The sequence below is a fragment of the Archocentrus centrarchus genome, chromosome 3 (assembly GCF_007364275.1).
Source record: "Archocentrus centrarchus isolate MPI-CPG fArcCen1 chromosome 3, fArcCen1, whole genome shotgun sequence".
Lineage (NCBI taxonomy): Eukaryota > Metazoa > Chordata > Actinopteri > Cichliformes > Cichlidae > Archocentrus > Archocentrus centrarchus.
Window position 1 is genome coordinate 28,757,279 of NC_044348.1, and position 20,385 is coordinate 28,777,663.

General features: G+C 38.6%; 1 protein-coding gene across 1 annotated transcript in view; it reads left to right on the forward strand.

Moving 5' to 3' along the window:
- The window catches only part of LOC115776540 (retinoblastoma-like protein 2), a 13,622-nt gene extending 12,408 nt beyond the window's left edge, over nt 1–1,214 (forward strand). Inside the window, exon 15 of the mRNA XM_030724259.1 lies at nt 1–1,214. This exon is cut by the window's left edge and continues 846 nt beyond it. The gene's annotated coding sequence lies outside the window, so the exon portion shown is untranslated.
- Nucleotides 1,215–20,385: the final 19,171 nt, after the last annotated feature.

Here is a 20,385-nt window from a genome sequence, read left to right on the forward strand (position 1 = left end):
GTTACATAATAACAACATGGTACTTTGCATGTTACATATTTGTCAATTTTTGGTCTGAAATTTGCTTTCTGAAAATTTTGACCCCCAAATAAACTTTTTCAGCTCCACTTTTGGTGGATTTCCTAGTGGGCTTAGCACCATCGTCCTGCTGAAAGATCCCGGGTTCAACTTCAATTTAAGGACATTATCTTCGAACCCTCTTTGATCTTATGCTCAGTTCATAGTTGTATTAATGACTGCAAATTACCCAGTCCCTGAGCAATCCCATAACCATAACATATCCACCCCAGTGCTTCACAATTGATATAAAGGTCCTCTCCTTAACAACTGTCTTTGATCTGTGCCACACATCTACTGTTAACTGTGGCTGAACAACTCCATCTTCGATGTGCCTTCAGAAACCTTGGTCTTTGCCTCCTTCTTAACTGACGAACTATAGCTTTGCTCAAACCTTTCACAGATAAAAAAAAAGGCTTTTTCGGACAGTTATCTTATGCAGGTCAATTTTTTGGACTCTTTAACAGCTGTAAGAGTTAACCTTTGATGAAGGTTTTGGGTCTTTGGAGACTTCTTTCAGCATTTGTATGCCTTTGTGGAGGCACCCAGTCCTGGACAATTTGGCAGCTATTTGAAAGTTTTTTTAGATTATTTATCCTGGAATGATTTATTTTAAATTAATACCTGAAAGATTCTAATAATTGGCACTTAATTTGAAGCGCCTGATTCTTATTCTGTGTCTTTTAGTATGTGATAAATGTGAAGGTGTGCTCATTTTTTTCCATTAGACTGACCTGTTTTATATATTTGATTTACCTTTGGACTGTACACACAACAACTGTCTATGACCTGCATGAATAGTACAGTTTTGATTGATTACATTCTGATTGAATATCGGTGATACCAGGGGTTTGGTGCAAGCCACTCTGAAGTCATTTTAAATAGTTTTTACATTTAACATAGTTGAAAACTACTGAGGATAAGCTAAAGTAAGACTTTTGCAAACATGAAAAATGAAAAGTGCTGTTACAGCAGCAGAAACTCATGCTGGTCAAAATAAATGTAGAAGTTAAAACAAATTCTGTCTCAATAAATCTTTAAAAATCCTGTCAGCAGTTTCTGCCACTGTTTCTTGCAGACTGAGTATCACAGCTGATTCAACAGAACATCAATCAAAAACTGCACAATGATTTTATTAAAGCCTCTTTCCAAACAGAGAAGCGTTTTGCTTTGAGATTTATTGCGCAGAATGTGTCATTTGATCAAAGTTGGCTTCATTATCACCTGCTGATGTGGCAAAGTTTCTCTAAATCTAAGTTTAACAATTAGGAGGTACTGTTGAGGTTTTGCAGGGACGTGACCACTGACCACGCAACATTAACTCGTGTGAGAATCATGGTGACATTTTAGAATCAAGTGAATAAGGCCCCAGTCACACAGGCCACAATCATCTGTGAGGGAAAAGTTTGTATTCCCCAGCCGATTGCAAGTGGCTGGAGGTTGGAGGCAGACGCTGATAAAATGATTGCTAAAGTCCCAAACATGCAGGCACACAGACTGGTCAGTGACACCCTAGCAGCCACTTGTTGCTAGAGAAAAATGTGTATTCCCCAACCATGTTGGCTGCAGCACTGAGGCATAACTTTAACTTTGAAGGAGAAACTTCTGCATTTCCGGTTTGCGTCGTACTTTTTCAAGTTTTACAACCACTGGGCTGGTAGTTAGCAAGTATTTGCAGACAAACATGAAAAACTACAAGCAACTGTAGCAGTCTGCTCGTAACCAAAGCAATCACTACGAGATTTTTGGTGCGGCACCTTTTTTGCAACCAGAAATTTCCAGCAAACACTGTCAACCAGTCGAGGAAGATATATTTTTCCCTAGCAACCGATGGTTAAATCAGTTCCAGTTTGCTGTCAATTGTTTTTGGGGAGACTATTTATTTTCCCATGAACTGTGTTTTATTTTGCTAATTTAATCTGCCTCCTTGAGCATTTTAACTGGTAAATTAATTTTTAATGTGCCATTCCTGAATAGCACCACAATATGCTGCCTCTTTCCTTTTTGTTATGTAGGGTTAAAGTGGGATTTGACAGGTGGGGGAACCCTAAGATGGGCTGTAACAGTGCAGCATGGACAATAAATAACTTAGAGATAAGTCACGTAATAATTTCTCCTGTGCAGTCCAGTAGATTTTGCTTTGTGTACAGGCTGTAATCACCTCACCTGTGCTACTGCTGCTTTGAGGTTTACTGCTCTTTGTGAATTTAGCCAACTGAATTCAACAAGATATAAGCAGATGTTATGCAAGCTGATTTCCAACACAATAAATCTATAAAAAGGTAAAATTCTGTGAGTAAATACAAACAGCATCATTCCCTTAAATTTAATTTGATGTCTGTTACCCCTGATGCACTCCAACATTGACCATGAACACCACAGCTTGCTCGTCATCAGCCTAACATGGTGCACTACTGTAAACTTTACCACAATACTGCAAACTAAGAATGTTGGATATTTGATTTTTCTGTCTCTGCTCTCTAACCTCCTGACACCTGAGCTCCTGCTTGCGAAGCATTTTTTATTTCTCCTAGATATTTGTGATTAGATGGACCTGATATGTATATAAACTAAGCTTCCTCTTTGAACAGGAAGTTGTATTTTGTTACATGGTTGTTACATAATTTTGCGAGAAAAAAAATGTCCTCAGATGTGGACAATGGGACAAAATCTAAAACACTACTGAGCAGAATGAAGTATAAAGTGCAGCAAAGCCAAAATGTAATGTCCCCATATGTGGTCGCGGGGTCTCGGGAGGCTAAAATTTTATGCAAATTGAACTCTGCTGTCACATGAGGTAAATGATAAAACTCACTCCTCCACCTGAATGAAAACAAAAATCTTTCCACTGTGGGAAAGCTCTTAACCAAGGCTGCTCTGTGATTGACACCCAGCCTCCTTCAGTGTTTATGAGTAACCATGTGTTGTCATGCTTCAGAGTTAATTCTCAACCACTGTTGCTTAGGGAAGTCATTGTCTGTCGTATCATATTTTTGCAAAGTACCGTAAAATAAAACTGATACCCTCTCAGTGGTACCAAACGTAACACAACAGGAAGTCATACTGTTGCTATAGAGAACAAATGCACTTAAGGTGACAACCAGTGTTTTAACACTCCATATGCCTCTGGACACCCATCAGCTGAACAGCACACTGTACACTCTTACATTTAGAAAAATCATGGGCTGCAACACAAGCAGTGGGGCCAAAGTGGTTGAACCTTCTGAAAAGCCAGCGGAAAGACCGAAAACCACCGCTTCCACCAAGGAAGCATCTGCAGAGGAAACAAAGGGAACAACAGAAAAAGAAGAGGATGAAGAAACGGAGAGTTTCAGCTGAGTTCCACCTTTACGCCATACTCCTCCTCCTTGTAAGATTTTTTTCCTTAAATGTTTTTCACTATCTGCATTTAAAATTTTACTTATTGCCTACGTCCTTTCATTCACCTTTCACTTCTATCAATGAACAAGGATACAGTAACTCCCTGTAAAGCAAGCAATTTATGACCACTGCATAGGGGTCACTTTGATACAATCACCTCTGTAACTTGACCGCCATGTCTCTCTGAGGCTGTTTGATGTGACAAATGGGCTGTGTGGTGACTGAGAAGGGCTCTGTGGTGTCTGTGTCGCTGTGTGTACAGATTGGCCTGTCCGAGGGTGAAGGAGGGCCTGTCAGCAGGACGAGGCGACACTGCACTACTGTCCATCAACCTCTGTCATCTGGGCCAGCCACACATAATCAAATACACACACTTCTGAAGAAATCCAACTATTATTTTCATAGTCTAGAAATTATTTCGTGATAAATATACTGTTTGGAGTATAGCATTGTGTTGTCTTGTACCTGTGTTGCCTTTATGTTCTTTTTTTTTTTTTTTTTAGCCTTTGTTTAAATCTTTGCACACATTCCTGCGGCGTACTTTGCATCGCCTGTCTTTGTGTTTCACAGTCATTTATGTTCATTCTCCTCTCCACCTCCTCTTCACTTGCACTCACGCACCTCTGGTCTGAGCTGATAGTTACAACACTCTCTTTTAAATGCTTCCAATTCTGCTGCAGGCTAAAGCAGCACCCCTTTAAGATAGTCAACTTATGTTTCAGCTCTTCGTACCTCGCAGCTCTCGACTAGATGGGATGCTCTGCATATGAGAGTACTGCTACCGGTGTTCATTTGGACAATCTTTATACAACAAATAAACTGCTGCAAAGAGCTGGGTTGAAAAGGATCTTCCATAACTTTTTGTTCCTTGCCACCAGGGGGCATAGAGAAAGGGTGAAACAGTTCCCTTTGCCACCACCAGGGAGCAGGAGCGATCTTCCCACGCTGCCGTGAGACATCTGAGGCCAGTTCCATTTGCTGAAGACATTTAATCTGAAATATAGGTTGTAAGTTTATTACCAGTGAATGGAGCTGGAATGGAATAGCCATTTTACAAAGCCATATCAAAAATACCCATCTCAGAGGCAGTGGGAAATTACATGAAAATATTACCATTATACAAATGGAAAGTGTGATTGAATAATGTGCTGGAGAAGATAAATGAAAAGCACTTTGTTGGAAAACGTGGTACTAAATAGGTTTTTAATTTCAGTAGTAGGATAAAAGACGCGCATTTTTACCCCATTTCACTGCCAATTGATTAGTGGCTCCACACCTGCAGATAAAGAGGGGGCCTTATCGTCTCATTATCAGTTAATTAATATGCATGCACACATGCCAATTATCTTTCCTCTGCCATTTAGCAGAAATGAGACATTGATGTTTTAATGGTGCTGGAATGGATAACTCCTCTGTTGCTTTAAAGACAAGGCAGGCACATTGATTGACATAGCAGGGAAATGTTAAGAGAGACAATTGAATTAAGAGCAACCTGAAACACTTGATTATTATATTAATACTTCTCAGCACCCAAGCCATTTGCTGTTGCTTTCCAGGGGCTGTGAGATCAAGCAGAGTCTCTTGTGAAAGATACAAAGAGGGCAAGGCTTATGGTGATATATTATATATATATATATATATATATATATATATACATATACATACACACACATACACACACACACACACCAATGAGAATCCATTATGGAAATATTTTATTTGAAGGACATGCAGAATAGCAAGCTATTACATTTTTCCACTGTGCCATGACTATAAAAAAGCTCAAGGCCACACCAAGTGAAGCAAACCCAAGATGAAAGTTATATTAATCATTACTCGGTTTACTATACTATGTGCACTGAATTTATGTTCATGAGTCACAGGCCAGTGTTATGTGCTGGAGAAATAGGCAATATTATGGAAGGAAGCACTATTGACATTTTTCATTTCTGCATAAATGCTCGTGGTTGCACACTGTGCCCAAGGCTGTTAGCTTTTTTTTTTTTTAATCAGTGCTCTTTAAGCTCAATGCCACAATGCTATAATGTCGGAGGCACTGCAATCAGAAAACAAAAAAAAGAGCTAGATAGAATGTGAAGTCTTTCAGTTAAATCCAAACCTAGAATCTGTGATTTTTACACACATAAAGCATCACAGAGGACCATCTCCTGCCACTGGAGGCAGCTGCTCACACAGCTGTGCCAAAAAGAGAAGGCAAAAAAAAAATGAGAAGGGCAAGGTTTTTTTTTTTGTTTTTAATTCTTTAGTTTTAAGCGCCTTACTTAGTAATAGACCATTTATATGATATGTATAATACCCTGTCACAAATATTCACAAGTAGTGGTGTTATTTTCAGCCAGTCTCTCTTTAAAGATGTGTTCTTCACAGGGTTTCTTTTGTGAATATATGATCAGAGGCACGACAGCCCCGGTCTTTAATCTTACACTGGCCTTGAAGAATGTCACTGATTCCAACCAGCCTGCACCCTCCTTCTCCTCCACCCTCACAACTGCAGGCTACAGCGACCATCCTATTCACAGTGTGGTGCAAGAACATGTCTCTGGTTGTTTAAAGGGCTATGGCTTTTTTATTTTGTTTGTTTTTTTTTTTTTCTTTAAATATTCGTAAGAACTTGTCACGACCATCTGATCCCAGAGGCCTTTGGAGTGCTGCTTCATAAACAGCTGATTGCACAAAAATAGCAAAGACTTTCTCAATGAGCCGCCCACTTTGAATATTGTTTTGTTGACCTATGTTATAACTCTGTGATGATCTGTAGCCTGGTGACTTCAGATGCAGTCATATAATACACTTTTGGTTTCATTTATGTCAGGAACAGAACAATTTAACAAGATAGACTAAATGAAGACCACCAACACTGGCACATTTGACATTCACCAAAAAAATAATGATCATTTTCTCCAAGTATAATAAAGATAAATGACTTTGGCTCTGACATCTGTGTCCCGAATAACTCTGCTTCGATAATGCCCTTCAAAGATCCACTGAACAGAAAAAGCTGCAGCCATGACTTGTACTGTACTCTGAAAAAGTTTTGCAACTAAAAGCAAAGCATGGGAAACCCTCAGAAATAAAGCCACATATAGTTTTTAAATCAGTAAACTTGGTGGTGCATGAATTTATAAATGTAGGATGTCACAGTGTCTCTTTATGTGATGCCAAACCAACAACGATGCTGAAATCAGGGCTCCTAAGGAGCGATACCTTCTGTTACAGAGTCTCTCGTTTTTGTGGCTGAAGAGAGGTTTTGTTTTTTTTTAACGACTGGTTTGAATCTTTGGGTCAGATTATTGATTCTGATCAGCCGATGTGATGCATAATGGATAAAAGAAAAAGGAAAAAAAAAAAAACATCTAAACTGTCAAACCTTTTCCCAGTGGTTCATATCAGCATATCAAAGCACAAGCTGCCTGAGTGCCTTTAGCCAACATATCAATGAGTGGGTTATGTGGTCGTGTCAGGCCATGACATCCCATACAGATGTGGCCAATATTACTGATACACTTCCACTTAAAACCAGAAAAAAATTCCTCTGAAATATGTTTAAACTAGCAAAGTTGATTCATTAACAATTCTCCAAACCTCTTATAGAGCAGATACATTTCTTTTGATCTTTGATGTAACATGTTAGCTTATGAACAAATAGTGTGACTCTAAACCCAAATGTTTTGCAGCAAACCCTAATTCCAGTGGTTTTCGAACCTTTTGTGGCCAAGTCATACCAAAGTGCAAGTCAGTATTTCAAGCCACATCTTTGTTCATATGAGCACAATACAGCAAGTATGTCATCTGACAGTCACTGGTTTGGGCTGTCAAACACGCTGTCTGACAATACAAACTGTGATGGTAATGGGTCTAGGATCCAGTGTTTTCTGTTTTCGGACTTTCAGATTCTGTTTTGTCTCTGTTTGGTTCTTTGTTTGATTTCCGGGTCTTTGTTTCTGCATTTAGTTTGCGCCTCCCTGTGTTTCCTGTGTGTGTGCCTGACTCCCTGATGTTTCTATCTGGTTTTTTCTGTGTCTGTCTGGTTTCTGTGTCAAGCTCTAGTGTTTTAGTTCTTAGCCCTGGTTTCTGTATTTAGTCTTTCCTATTTTATTTTGACAGTCTGTGGTATCTTGTGCTCTGTGTTCAGGTTTGCTTCCTTTGTCTTGTCAGTGAGATTCTGTTCAGCTGTGTTCCCTGGTGTGTCCAGTCTCACTGATTACCTGATGTATATACTGTCTGCATTTTCCCCTTGTCCTTTGTTGCATCAGTCTGTATCTTGTTTTGTGAAGTTCCTCAGTTTATTCTGCTGGCTCTGTTCAGCTCTCTGTCCCGAGTTTCCCAGCAAAATAAAAGCTCATGATATAATTCAGTCCTGTTCTGAGTCCTGCTTTGGGGTCCTAAAACCTGCCTGCCACAATGTTTCATGACACAAACAGCATGACACCTGCAACTTTTTTAATGACCATTAAAATATACCTTGCCTCTGTCATGCTATGAACCGCTTTCATACAATCCAACAACTAAACCTCAAATGCCTCGTACCCTGCTTGGCAACAGCCAACTTCTCATAACTTTACTCTTTTATTTTGTCTTTTCTTTAGGTGGTGTGTTGTGTGCACTTGTGGTTAGCAGTGGTTTGCTCCAAGAAAGTCATTAGTTATGAACCTCCTTGCTGTCAGTAAGGGCCTTTGATGTGTCATGCTCTCATAATTCCCACCATCTGGCAATGGCATAAATGGACTGGGTTTCCCTTTGACAGATGTTTTTTTTAAAAAAGCATTTGTCATTGTTGGTTTTTTAAAAGGGAAATGATACATTTAATAAACAGTTCATTGACAATATTTTGTGTAGTTGTATATTAAAATAATAATATATGGCTGTCCCAAATCCTATGGCACACCTCTGCTCCGTCAAGGGCACATCATTTACTGCCCTAATCTTTCCCATTCAGTAATTCTAGTATCTCTTAAAAACTATTAAACTTTTTTCAGAGTTTCAGTTGTTTTCCAGTTGTTTTGAGTCCTGCAAGAGGAACTATGCTGCGAGTTTTTTCACTGAATCTACTTTAAGTGATGTATGGTGAAAACACTGATATAATGTTATGCCATGATTTTGGAAATCAGTCTTTATTTATTTTGAAGTTTTTCTTTCACAGGAATTAAAAACTGCCAAGTGTTGCAAATCAAATGCACTTGATTAATTGATCATCAGCAAGTGTGACCCCCTCTATAAAAGCAGAAACTTTGGCAGTTTGCATGTTTTGACATATAGGTGTCTGTTACCACAATACCAAGGAGGATATACATCACCAATGAGCTTAAAAAAGCAATTGTTGCTGCCGACCAGTCTGGGAAGGGGTTTAAGGCCATTTCCAAACAGTCTGAAGTCCATCTTTCTACTGTGAGAAAGATGATTCACAAATGGAAAACATTAAAGACAGCTGCCAATCTTCCCAGGAATGGATGTCCCAGCAAATTCACCCCAAGATCAGGCTGCACAATGCTCAGAGAAACTGCAAAGAAGAGCTACATCTCAGACTCTACAGGCCTCAGTTAGCATGTTGAATTTCAGAGTTTACGACCGTACTGGCCTGTTTGAAGGGTGGTCTCTCAAAAAAGAACAGCACTACGGCTTAGGTTTGCAAAGTTGCCGCTGAACAAAACACAAGACTTCTGGAACGATGTCCTTTGAACAGACTGAGACCAATGTAAAGATGTTTGGCCATAATGCACAGCACCACACACACCAAACACACCATATCAGAACAAACACATTATACCACCTGCTAAGCATGGTGGTGGAGGAGTGATGGGTCATTGAGTGGACCATGAACTCCTCTAACAAAGTACAGTGATCCCTCACCTATCGCGGGGGTTACGTTCCAGAGACCCCCCGCGATAGGTGAAAATCCGCAAAGTAGCGGCATTATATTTATTTTATTATTTATATATATTTTAAGGCTTTATAAACCCTTCCCACACTCATATAAACCTTTCCCACTCTCTTACTACAACTTGAATGATGAAGATGATGAATTATGTAGCTGTGCAGTACTGATGGCGATGGAGGTGGTGCGGTATCTTCGCCCTCAGCCGTAACTTCTATTTCCACTACTGGTGTAGGCGTAATTGATCTCTTCGTCCGAGTGATGAACATAGTTATGGGTTACAGAAATACCTATATACTGCAAAATCCCGCAATATAGTGAAAACTTCGCAGGAAAAGAATTAGTAATTTTTTTTTAATTCGCGGTACAGTGGAGCCGCAATAAGTGAACTGCAATATAACGAGAGACGACTGTATACTAGAGTCAAATATGAGGACATCTGGTAATGAGACCTTAACAGAGCTGTCCATAAATTAATACCTGAAAAACTGAATGAGCTTATCGCTGTAAAGAAGATGTGAGAGACTTATAAAAGCCATAACTTCAAGCTATCGCTGCTGAAGGTGGTTCTACATGGTGTGTACTGTAGTTTTTAATAAGACTGCATAGAGTCCTGTGAAAACGTTCTTTTTTTCATGACTGCACTATATGTTTACTTCATTAACTAATATAGAAGTCATTAGCAGGATTCTGGAGGACTTGACTGCATACTGATAAGGTAATTCAGCGATTTTATTCAGGTGTGTTGGATCAGGGACACATCTAAAATCTGTAGGACACTGGGCCATGAGGCCTGGATTTGAGAACCACTGCTCTTATCCATGTTAAGTGTATCATACCCACTACTACCAAACAGCATCTATGGTACTAGATATTAGAATCCGCATATTATTTAGCATTTCTAAAGGCTATCAATAATACTGTCCAGACCTTATTAGAAGATGTTTATAGTACAAGAATGAATTCAGCTATTTAGCTTCTTTCTTTTATTCGACTGCAAATCAGAGTCATACTGGTATGCCTGAGGGTACTCTCAGTTTAAATCTTTGCAATTTAAAGGTTTCCAACACTCTTTACCACATATAAATATCCTCAAAAATGTGGCTATACTAATAAATTTAAAGACCTGAGACTTCTGTGCATAATTTATATGAATATAAATATGCTTTGCACACTAAATTATAGTCCATATTTTGTGTCAGTAATGGTAATTCTTCAGTTTGTTATGTAGTCCATTACATCCTCCTCTAACTGGACAGTAAAGAGTGATATTTTTTTCTCTGTTCTTATCCTTTTTTAAATATAAATGCTTAATGAAGCACACATCTGAAATCTCCTCAAACAATGTGGAAAATATTGCTGGAGCAAAGCGTTTCTCAACCCGTCTCACCCACTGTTTCCAGTATGAGTCACTAAAAGTCAACGGTGAACGAATACAGGGACTGAAATATCTTACCATTAAGTTTTTTGTCAAATGTCATAGCAATGAAAAGTCTGTAGGACACCGCAAATAGATTATGAATGAGTGGAAAACCCTATAAAGTCTTGAAGGCAAATAAGATTTAGCTGAAGATAAAGGTCAGGGCGCTGGGGGAAAGATATAGGGAGGCATGCGGACAAGGATGACTTGATTATCCTGGAAAGGAGCACAAAGAGACATGTCCTTTTGCAACAGGGTTAGAAAGTAAATACCAGCTTCTAATAACAGAAGCAAAAGTACCAGCTATAATTCTAGAAATTCATATAAGCAAAAATATATATATATAATTCATAATCTTGTTATTTTTGAAATAGTGTCAGCTACTAAGTTGAGTGTAACTAACAGGGTAACCAATGGATCACAAGAAATCTTCTGAGGTGTATTGCCTTTATTTTTTTTTCCTAAGAACTTTAATTTGAGTAATATTCTATTTCAATGTGTAACCACTAATTCCTTTTTAAATTACAAATGTGTGTTTGAGTTGTCAACCTATTTAGCAAGTTATTTTGAGTCTGATGGGCTCCAAAGTGTGAAGGAAGTGGACCGGGACCAGACAGGTCATTAATGTAACTCAATGCAGTAGGAATACAATAGCTTAGCGGCAGCTGAAAGCCTTCTGTATGGTTGTGTGTGAGTATGGCTCTGTGGACGCGTGTATGGTCCGTTCATGTAGCATAACTCCTTTCAAAGAAAATGGTAAAAAATAGGAAATTGTACTCTAAATGTCATTCATTCAGCTCTGATGTCAGGGTGACCTTCAGCAGAATCAGCTCTTCCTATTGTGAATGTGGACGAGTGAGCTCTGTGAAATATCAAATTTGATAAGAAAAAGTGTGTAAAAACAAATGTGTGTCACTGTATAGCCTTTGTGACTTATCTAAACAGATTTTAATACTACTGGCAATTATTCCGTACATGCTTTTGCTTTTGTGTTATTTATTAAGATAAACATCAGCCATATATCACAGATTTTGTTTCATTTTTATGGCTAATGTATTAGCTCAAGCAAAACGAGACCCTGTGATCAAAGCACCAAAAAGTAAAGGATGGTAGTGGGGCCTCCAAAAGCTCAGATATCAAGCTTATTGTATAGTCACTGATTTCAAAATGGACTCAACCAGAAAGCCAAAAGGACCTACAGTATGTAAACTCATCATAGGCAGGCATTCATGCCCGTGATAAGTTTACATACACTCATCGTGGGCATGAACATCATCGTAATTTTGAGCTTCTAATGATTTCTTTGAACTGTTCTTTTTAGGGTGGAATGATTGTACATCATACATCTTTAACGACTTGAAATATATAGATACAAATTAAAATATTTTAATAAGTGGTCCTGAAGGTTCTACAATATATTTTAACTTGACAAGGCCAAAGTCTATTAACTTCTCATTAGTGATCAAGATTGACTACAAGTGATTTGTTTCTCTTTGCTGCCATAATAAGGATTTGTTTGAGAACAGTCATTGGAATGACCAATGATCAGAACAACTGCAAAGTCCAAGAAAATCAGTGAAGATCTAAGAACCAAAACTGTAGATTTATTCAAGTTGGGAAGGTCTCTTGGAGTCATTTTGTAACAACTGCAAATCCCAAATCATCAGTTCAAACAACTGCATGTAACTACAAGTTATTTAGAAGTGTCACTACTTTGGATCTTCTTCCAGACCTCAGCAAACTTCACCTCAAATCAACAAGTAGACAGTTAAAACTTGAACACAACTGGGTGTTCCAACAAGACAATGATCCCAAAGTCATTAAAGATGTATGCTGTACAATCATCCCCCCCCCCTGGAAAAAGAACAGTTCAAAGAGATCACTAAAAGCCCAAAAATTGCCATGACATTCATGCCCACGATAAGTGTATATAAACTTCTCCCCACAACTTTATATGAAGCCATCAGAGAGGCTCTGCAGCCTCTAAATCAGGGGTCATCAACTACATTTGTTCAAGGGCCGGAATTTTTCTCGACAGACACTGTGAGGACAAGATGCTCTCGTAAAGTGAAATAAAATGAACATCGTATCCTAAGTAATATATTATCATTTGATATATCAATTTTCCTTTCAAATTTATATTATTTTTACGTTTCAGAAGACATTTATCTTGTTTTTTTTTTTTAAATGAATATAGAAACATGAAGAGTTAGGATGTAAAACCCTCTAAATCTGCCTGGACACTTTTCTATTTAAAACTATTCGGGGGCCGGATGGAAAGCTCTGGCGGGCCGGATATGGCCCAGGGGCCACCAGTTGATGTTCCCTGCTCTGAATGAACAAAGAGGTGGGGATAGTAAATACTATGATCATGGAGTACAACCTGTAATGCGCAGTGGTACTGGTAAAGAGCTAGCAAATGCTAGCTTACCTAGCATGGGCTCTATGGTTGGGAATCAAGTCACAGGTGTTCATGGTTTGTGATTAGTTTTTGCTTCACTTGCTTTTAGAAAGAAAGACTAATTGGTTAGCTTTACAAAAAGAACATGGTTTGGGTTCAAATATCCTTCTTCACAACATTAACCGTGGACTCAGATTAAGAGTACCAAGTGTGTTAAAATGTAAAAGAACAACCGACCACATATAAAAAGTTGGGAGTGAGACCATGAGAAGGTGCATCACAGGCAATGACACCAAAGCACAGCTTGTTCCCATCTCTGAAGTCAGCAACATTTATAAAAACATCACTATTTGATGGCTGGTTAATACAGCTTAAATTATACTGTCATTACCTATTAGCATATGCTTTTACATACAAGTTGATCATTTACAGAGTTGAATTCTAAAAATTTGGGAGAAGAAAATTTGAGTAAAACCTCCAAAAGCTCAACTGCTATAGAGACCAGCATTTATCTACAGTCCCCCACTCTCAGGCTCTTATGTTCATCACCATCCACTGACATGTCTGTGGGCTAGACATGACTTCTAACAGAACAGGTCTTGTTCTGCAGCTGCACCTGACCACCAACCACAACAAAAAGGGAGAAAAACAATGGGGATACTTTAATGCATGTCATATATCATAAGGAAAATGAAGCAAATACAACCAAATGTTTGTATTTGTCTGTTTGGCTTGCCGCACTTATGTGTATTCAACATTTAACATCACTGGAAACAAATCCATTAGGACAAGAAAGGCTTATTATCTCAATAATTTTCCCCGACAGTTTGCTGGAGCCTTTGTGTTCACCATGACAACAAGCCTAATACCCCTGAACATTACTAAACCATCTGTAGAAGGGCTGCTTTATGCACATCAAATAACAGTAATAGTCTGCTAATGGCATTATTGCCCGCTGTGTCATCATGCCACAGTCCTGCATGCCTCAAGGGAAAAGAGAAAAATCTGTTCTATTGTTCCAAAGCTCTCGTGAAACTCTCATGGTAAAAATATTAAGATTATTTTCTTATTTGTTTTCCTCACTGTGTTTCTGCATTTGTTTGTTTGAATTTGATCATTGCAAGTACAAGTGGGGAAAAAAAAAGGTTATTTTGAATGGATGCCATTTAGTCAGCATGTTTGTTTGTCTTCAGATCGTTAATAACAAGCTACCCCATCTCCATGATTGGGCCACGAGGAATGTGACCTCATCTCTGGAAAAAAAATAATTAGGACGAACGTCCAGAGCATAATGAGAACCCCTTTTCTCTCTCAGTCCCAGAAACAAAACTGCACAAAGACGCTCATGCTAGACTCACGTTCTGGTTAAATAATCTTATTGCACGTGCTAAATAAAACAAAGTATGTGGCCTGTAAAAGGGGCTGCAATTAGAGTAAGATTAGCAGGTTTCAGACTGAGGCTGATTACAAGTTTCACATAATAAAAGGCTGAATGCCAGGTTTGATCTCTTTTCAGATCATAAACAAAATGTCTGCTGCTGCTGCTGTAACGTGATATAAGTGTCCAAATGTAAATACCACCAGCAACAATTCTCATGAAGTACAAACTATGGTCAGTGAGAGGGAGCACATTTATATTTCATTATGTGCAAAAGAAAAAGAATACTTTGAATTCAAAATGAGTTTCTAGGTAGCTGCCTCCATTATTCCACTGCAGAAATCCTTAACTAGAACATAATCATATGTGCTGCTCTTGTTTTTTTTTTTTCCAAATATTGCCATAATTACAGCCTGTGTTGTGTCTCCTTAGGATAGATTTAAGTTATTGTTCATATGTAAATAAAATAGATTGCTGAATAATTTGCTTTGCATGTAAACACAGGTAAAAGGTTTCTGTCACACACACACACACCTTGCAAGTTTGATGGTGCCTGCTTTCGACTTGCATACCATTTCATGATGAGATGTACATTTCTGCCTTTTTTTTTTTTTGCATACAAGCCAAATGGATCCTAATGGTCATTTGGAAGCAGCGTTAGTCTTTTAATTAGCTGGAAAGCCTTTAGCAAAACTACTCTCATCCTTTACCACCGTTTCTATCTCAACATATGAGTGGGAAGCTCGGGAGGTAGTTAATAGTGTAATTGCCAAGGTCCTCAAAGCTATCCTCTCTAAGACATCTACACTGATAGGCTATGTGCTTGAAATGTGTGTGTGTATGAGTGTGTGTGTTTAAGTAGCCAGTTTGCAAGTGCCTCGCGCTTGTATGCTGTAGATAACATGGTCATTGTTCCCAATGTAGCACTAACACAAACAAACAAAAAAAAAAAAACCTGTCAGGTTTGGGATAGTGACTGATGATATAATCACTTTAATGTGTAATGGTTTTAATAAATCAGTTTAATGATTTAATCAGCCGTTTGTAGAGTTGGCAGCCGTTGTGTGTGAGAAAATGTTTGTCACTGTGTTCTCTCAATTTTTGGATGACCAGCAATTGTTTACCCCAGTGACTGCTAATTTTGTGTGTGTCTGTAGCCATATATCTGTGCGTGTATGTATCTGTCTGCAGAAAGCTCTAGTATTCTTATTGTGTGTATGTGTGTACACATAGCATCTGTTCATTGTTCGCTGTGTGGTGTGTGTTGGCACTCAGGTGCAGCTGCTCTTGTCTCCTGTTGCTGTGATCTCCGAGCTGAGAGGCATTATTAGCAGCCTGCAGCTCTCGTAGCCTTTTCCACCCTAATTACATACCCATCATTAAAATGCTAATTCATGCTGTTAAAGGGGCAATTAAAAGGGTAATTAAAAAGGCTTTGTTCCACCAGTCTACCTGCATGAACAGCCTGACCATTGCTGGTTCTCTTTTGATCTTTACCATTTCCATAATGCTTGAGGCCTAATCCCCTTATCCAGGTTCAACTGGGTGTCACTGGCTACTAGTGGAGGCAGCTTTGAAGGCTAAGTAGTTACAATGAACTCATGTTTTTTTTTTTTTTAAATAAAAAGAAAAACAAGTATTGAATAGATTTAATAAAATTAAAAATGTGTGTATGAGGATCTTATACAAATGGAAATACAAGAAAAAATTGTTAAAAACTACCATTTGCCTCGGAAGTTGGATGTCGGAGCTGGGAGTGACGTCACTCCCAAGTTGAGTGTTCCAGTAGTAAAGTCGGAAGAGCGATGCTTGCTTTTTTGCACTTAAAAACACCACTGCAACACATTCATGGATAGAGCGTGGTCAGTGCTCTGTGTGTGGCTCATTTAGCACGTCACAAATACACAAAAGTAGCAGTACAGATGGCAAGTTTTACAATTTTACTAACGTTTATGTACACTGCCACGATCTTGGATTGTTGAGTCAGGCTTGGTGGGGCTGCTCCATCTTTCCAAGTTGTAAGTCTGACTAGAAGGGGGTGTTTGTTTGTTTTTTAAACACAGTGGACTTTAATTTTATTCTGATGCTTTATGCATAAACATATTTCTAAACAACAGCAGCAACAAATATGCACAAAAAACACAATAAAAGTTATAGTTTTAGGCATTTTAGAGGTCTGTCACAAATTCATTCTGCAGCATGACGATGACCAAAAACACCCTGGGAGCCATACTGTACTGTACTAGATAGTCATCTTTAGCTACAAGAAGAACATGGAGTCGTGCAACAGATGATACGGTCCTTATCTATTAGCCAAATTTTCAAATTAGCCTCAGATTACATGAAGAGACAGAAGTATCTGAAACTGCCTCAATCACCAGAGCAGTCCTATATTTATGAGAACCAGCCCACCATTTCCACAGTTTTGAGAACCAAATTTGACGCAGCATTATTTATGGGAGGATGCAGTAATTTCTATAGGAAAAAATCCATGAATATCAGCAAATTTCTAACTATAGCCCCTCCAATAGCCAATGAACACAGTGGGTGCAAATTTGAGTCCAGCAAAATTGTTTTAGCATGTCAGCTTTTTGCCAGCTTCGCTTCTTCCACTTCTTTCCACTTCTGTGGAAAGGAGGTGTTAGACGCTTGCAACAGTCTACATGCCAACTACTTTGAAAAACTGCATGTGTGTAGAGATATTTTCCCCGTTTACTGCTTGATATCAAATCAATGTGGATTAAAAACCCATTCATGCCATCATTTTTAAAAGCATCCCAAATTTACATTAATGGTCAAAAACGGCTGCACACCAGCGTGTGTAAGTATTTAAGTGCATTTGCTAAGCAGCACATTTTTAGATCCTATGTTAAAAAAAAAGCAACAAATCATTTCTAGAAAATGGACTTAACAATAAAACTCTAATGACTCATCCAGGAAATCAGCTCTACCATCTGCACCATCCCGAGCCAGAAATATCTTATTCAGACTGAAACACACATTTTGAACAGGTTCTCTTTGTTAGGAGAGTCAATCTCACTGTGGCACACAATGATGTAAATAATTACTGATGTTTTGCACATAATAAAATCAGATAATGTTTGCTTTTTGTACCTGTTTATATGTGGTCTTCCTAAATTTTTTATGTAGGACACAATGGGACCTGGTGAATAAGTATTGCAGTGTTTATCTTTTATAAAGCAGCTCACTGCAGATACGGCTAGTGTTAATGAAAGTAAGCGCAGATGGAACCCTCTAAAAATGAGAAATGATGGATTCGCTCCAGCTTGCCGATGCTGCAGGCCCTGTTTGGTTTCAGGGCCGGTGAAGTGTCAGTGGTTTAATTTTATAGTGCGTAGTTTTCCCTGATTTCCCCACGGAACGGAGCACTGCTGGAGAATGCGGAACATCTGCCTCCACTCAGAAAGAGATACATATAAAAAACCATCATTCCTATCGGTGCTAGTTCCAGCCGAGTCAAGGAAGAGAGAGCCAAGCGCACATTAGAATAGCTGTCTTTTTTTCCCCATGTTGGCTCCTGGGGATTGGCAGTCAGAAACCTATTAAATTATCCTGTGTTGTTACAGCATTTTAAATCTGAGACCAAAGGCAACGCTGAAGAAAATCTGTAAACTCCACAGTGTAATTCTATTATTGAATTTTAGACAAGATAGTTAAACAGTACTTGTATACGGCACATCAGGACAAAACTACAGGGTCAACTATTGCTGCATTTATCCCAACTCTTGGAATGCTGACTCAGTTAAATAGGAAGTTTGCATTTAAAAAAAAATTTTATCTACTGTGCTTCAGTTTTTTTTCAGTTTTGTTTTGGTAAGTTATTCTCTTGCATCTATTAAAGTAGTTCTAATGACAATACCAGCAGTAAACGCAAATATGCTACAAAATCTGCTTGGCCTTTTGTTTGTTCCCAAATGAAATTCACAAATGCAAAATAGTAGCATTAGTAAGAAATAACACTGCTCAGGTGGCTTTTATAATCCTACAGAGCCCCCGACAAAATGCAGTTAAAAAAACAAAAACACAATTCAAAAATAAAATAACCATTTCTTTTTTTATTGCATAAACAACTTTAATCATGTCTTTTCTGTTGTTGTTCAGCTTTATTGCATCATGATTGTACTTCTTGATAGCTCTGCCTGCTTCGCTATTCGCTATTTATCAAGTGCGTGCTTTTCACTGAGGGTATGTAGTTCTACTCCTGAACAGAACTGAAGTCATTTAGTCTGTCATGACTGCTTTCATTTTTGGCAAATCAGACAGTGGAGCCTGCAAGTCATTAGATGAGAATGAAGCAATAGACTGTGAAATGTAATGTATACAGAGAGGGGAAAGCAAACAATGACCTTCACAAGGAAAACAGAATGAAAATGAAGGTTAGAATAGCTGTGAGGGACATCTTCTCTGGAGTAGTAAACACTTATCTATGCAACGGGAATGAGCACCAAAATATCAAGTATGTGCTTTGCTTGGGTTTTTTTGGTTTGTTTTTCTTTTTAACTTGTGTATAAGGCATATTATTTGTGAGAAAATAAACTTGTATCAGTTTGTTTTTATTTGCCCAAGGAATAATGTTTGCAGACAGAAACCCTCTTAAAGAAATTTTAGGAGTGTTTTTTTTTCCCCATGTATGACACACACACAGCAGCAGCAGAGGTTTCTAAAAAGACCAGTCTAGTTTTCATTGCCATTCTCCAGTTTTCAGGGTTGGAGGTGTTTCTTCTGGCATGCAATACACCTTAACTTTTGTAGTTTTACAGTACAAGGAAACACCACTGAGCGCCTTTGAATATTACCCAAGAAAATAAAGCTAAGGGCATATACAGCAGCAGTTACCAAAGGCACGACAGATTAGAGGAAAGGCCCAAGTTCTTATTACCTCACTTTCACACTCAAATTACTATAATGCCTTCTAGCAACAGTAAGCGTATATATGTGTATATGACTGGGAGGTGTGAGGCTACATAACTGAAGTGTCAGCTGATGAAACTATAAAGATTTGTCCATGCTTTTCATAGTTACGTTTTTTTTGGGTCAGTACAGAGTGAGTTCAATTTTTGCTTCTGTAAGTCAACAGGGTTGAAATAACCCACAATAAAAGCAGTAAACATTTCTTGAACCAATGCATTTCTTTTTGCCAAGACGACAGCTGTTTCTGGGAAACGTTTGCATAAATACAACTGTTTCTTTCTGCCTTATCTTCTGGTTGCGTGTCAGTTTGTGTTTGAGTAGGCTTTATAGCTCCTTTTAAGCTTATATGCAAACTTGTATATTGCTTTAATCATCCACTTCTATTATTTTCAGCCAGGTTCATTGTTTGGATTGCTGCACAGCTGAACCTCCTGTCCGACTGATACTTAGCCAAAGTGGAATCATGGGATTTTGGAGACAAGGTTGCCATACTTGACGGTGTGCCTTCCCAGCACCCCCTTTTTGCTGGCTTATGGCTCAGACATGAACAAATGCAATTTGGACCAAGCTAGTCCTCACTTGGTAAAAAAACATAGGCTCTACCGGAGGTCCAGAGATGCATTTACAAATGTCAGATTGGTCATGGTGCAGATTGGGAGAGGAAAAGACAAAACAAATAGACAGCTGGTTCCAATTATGGTTTTACTAGGCGCTGATGGGCCAGTAATTACAGGATTAGAGACGTATAACTGCACACAGCTTTGGGTGCTGCTCTCCAAGTTTGGAGAGGCACAGAGACTGGTGCAGGCTAAAGCCAGAACAGCTCAAACAGTAATGTTTGCACATTACAGCAGCAAAAGCCCTGCACGTCACAAATTGTGTCCATTGGCCAGAGATCTGCTGAGGCTGCGGCTGTGTCATTT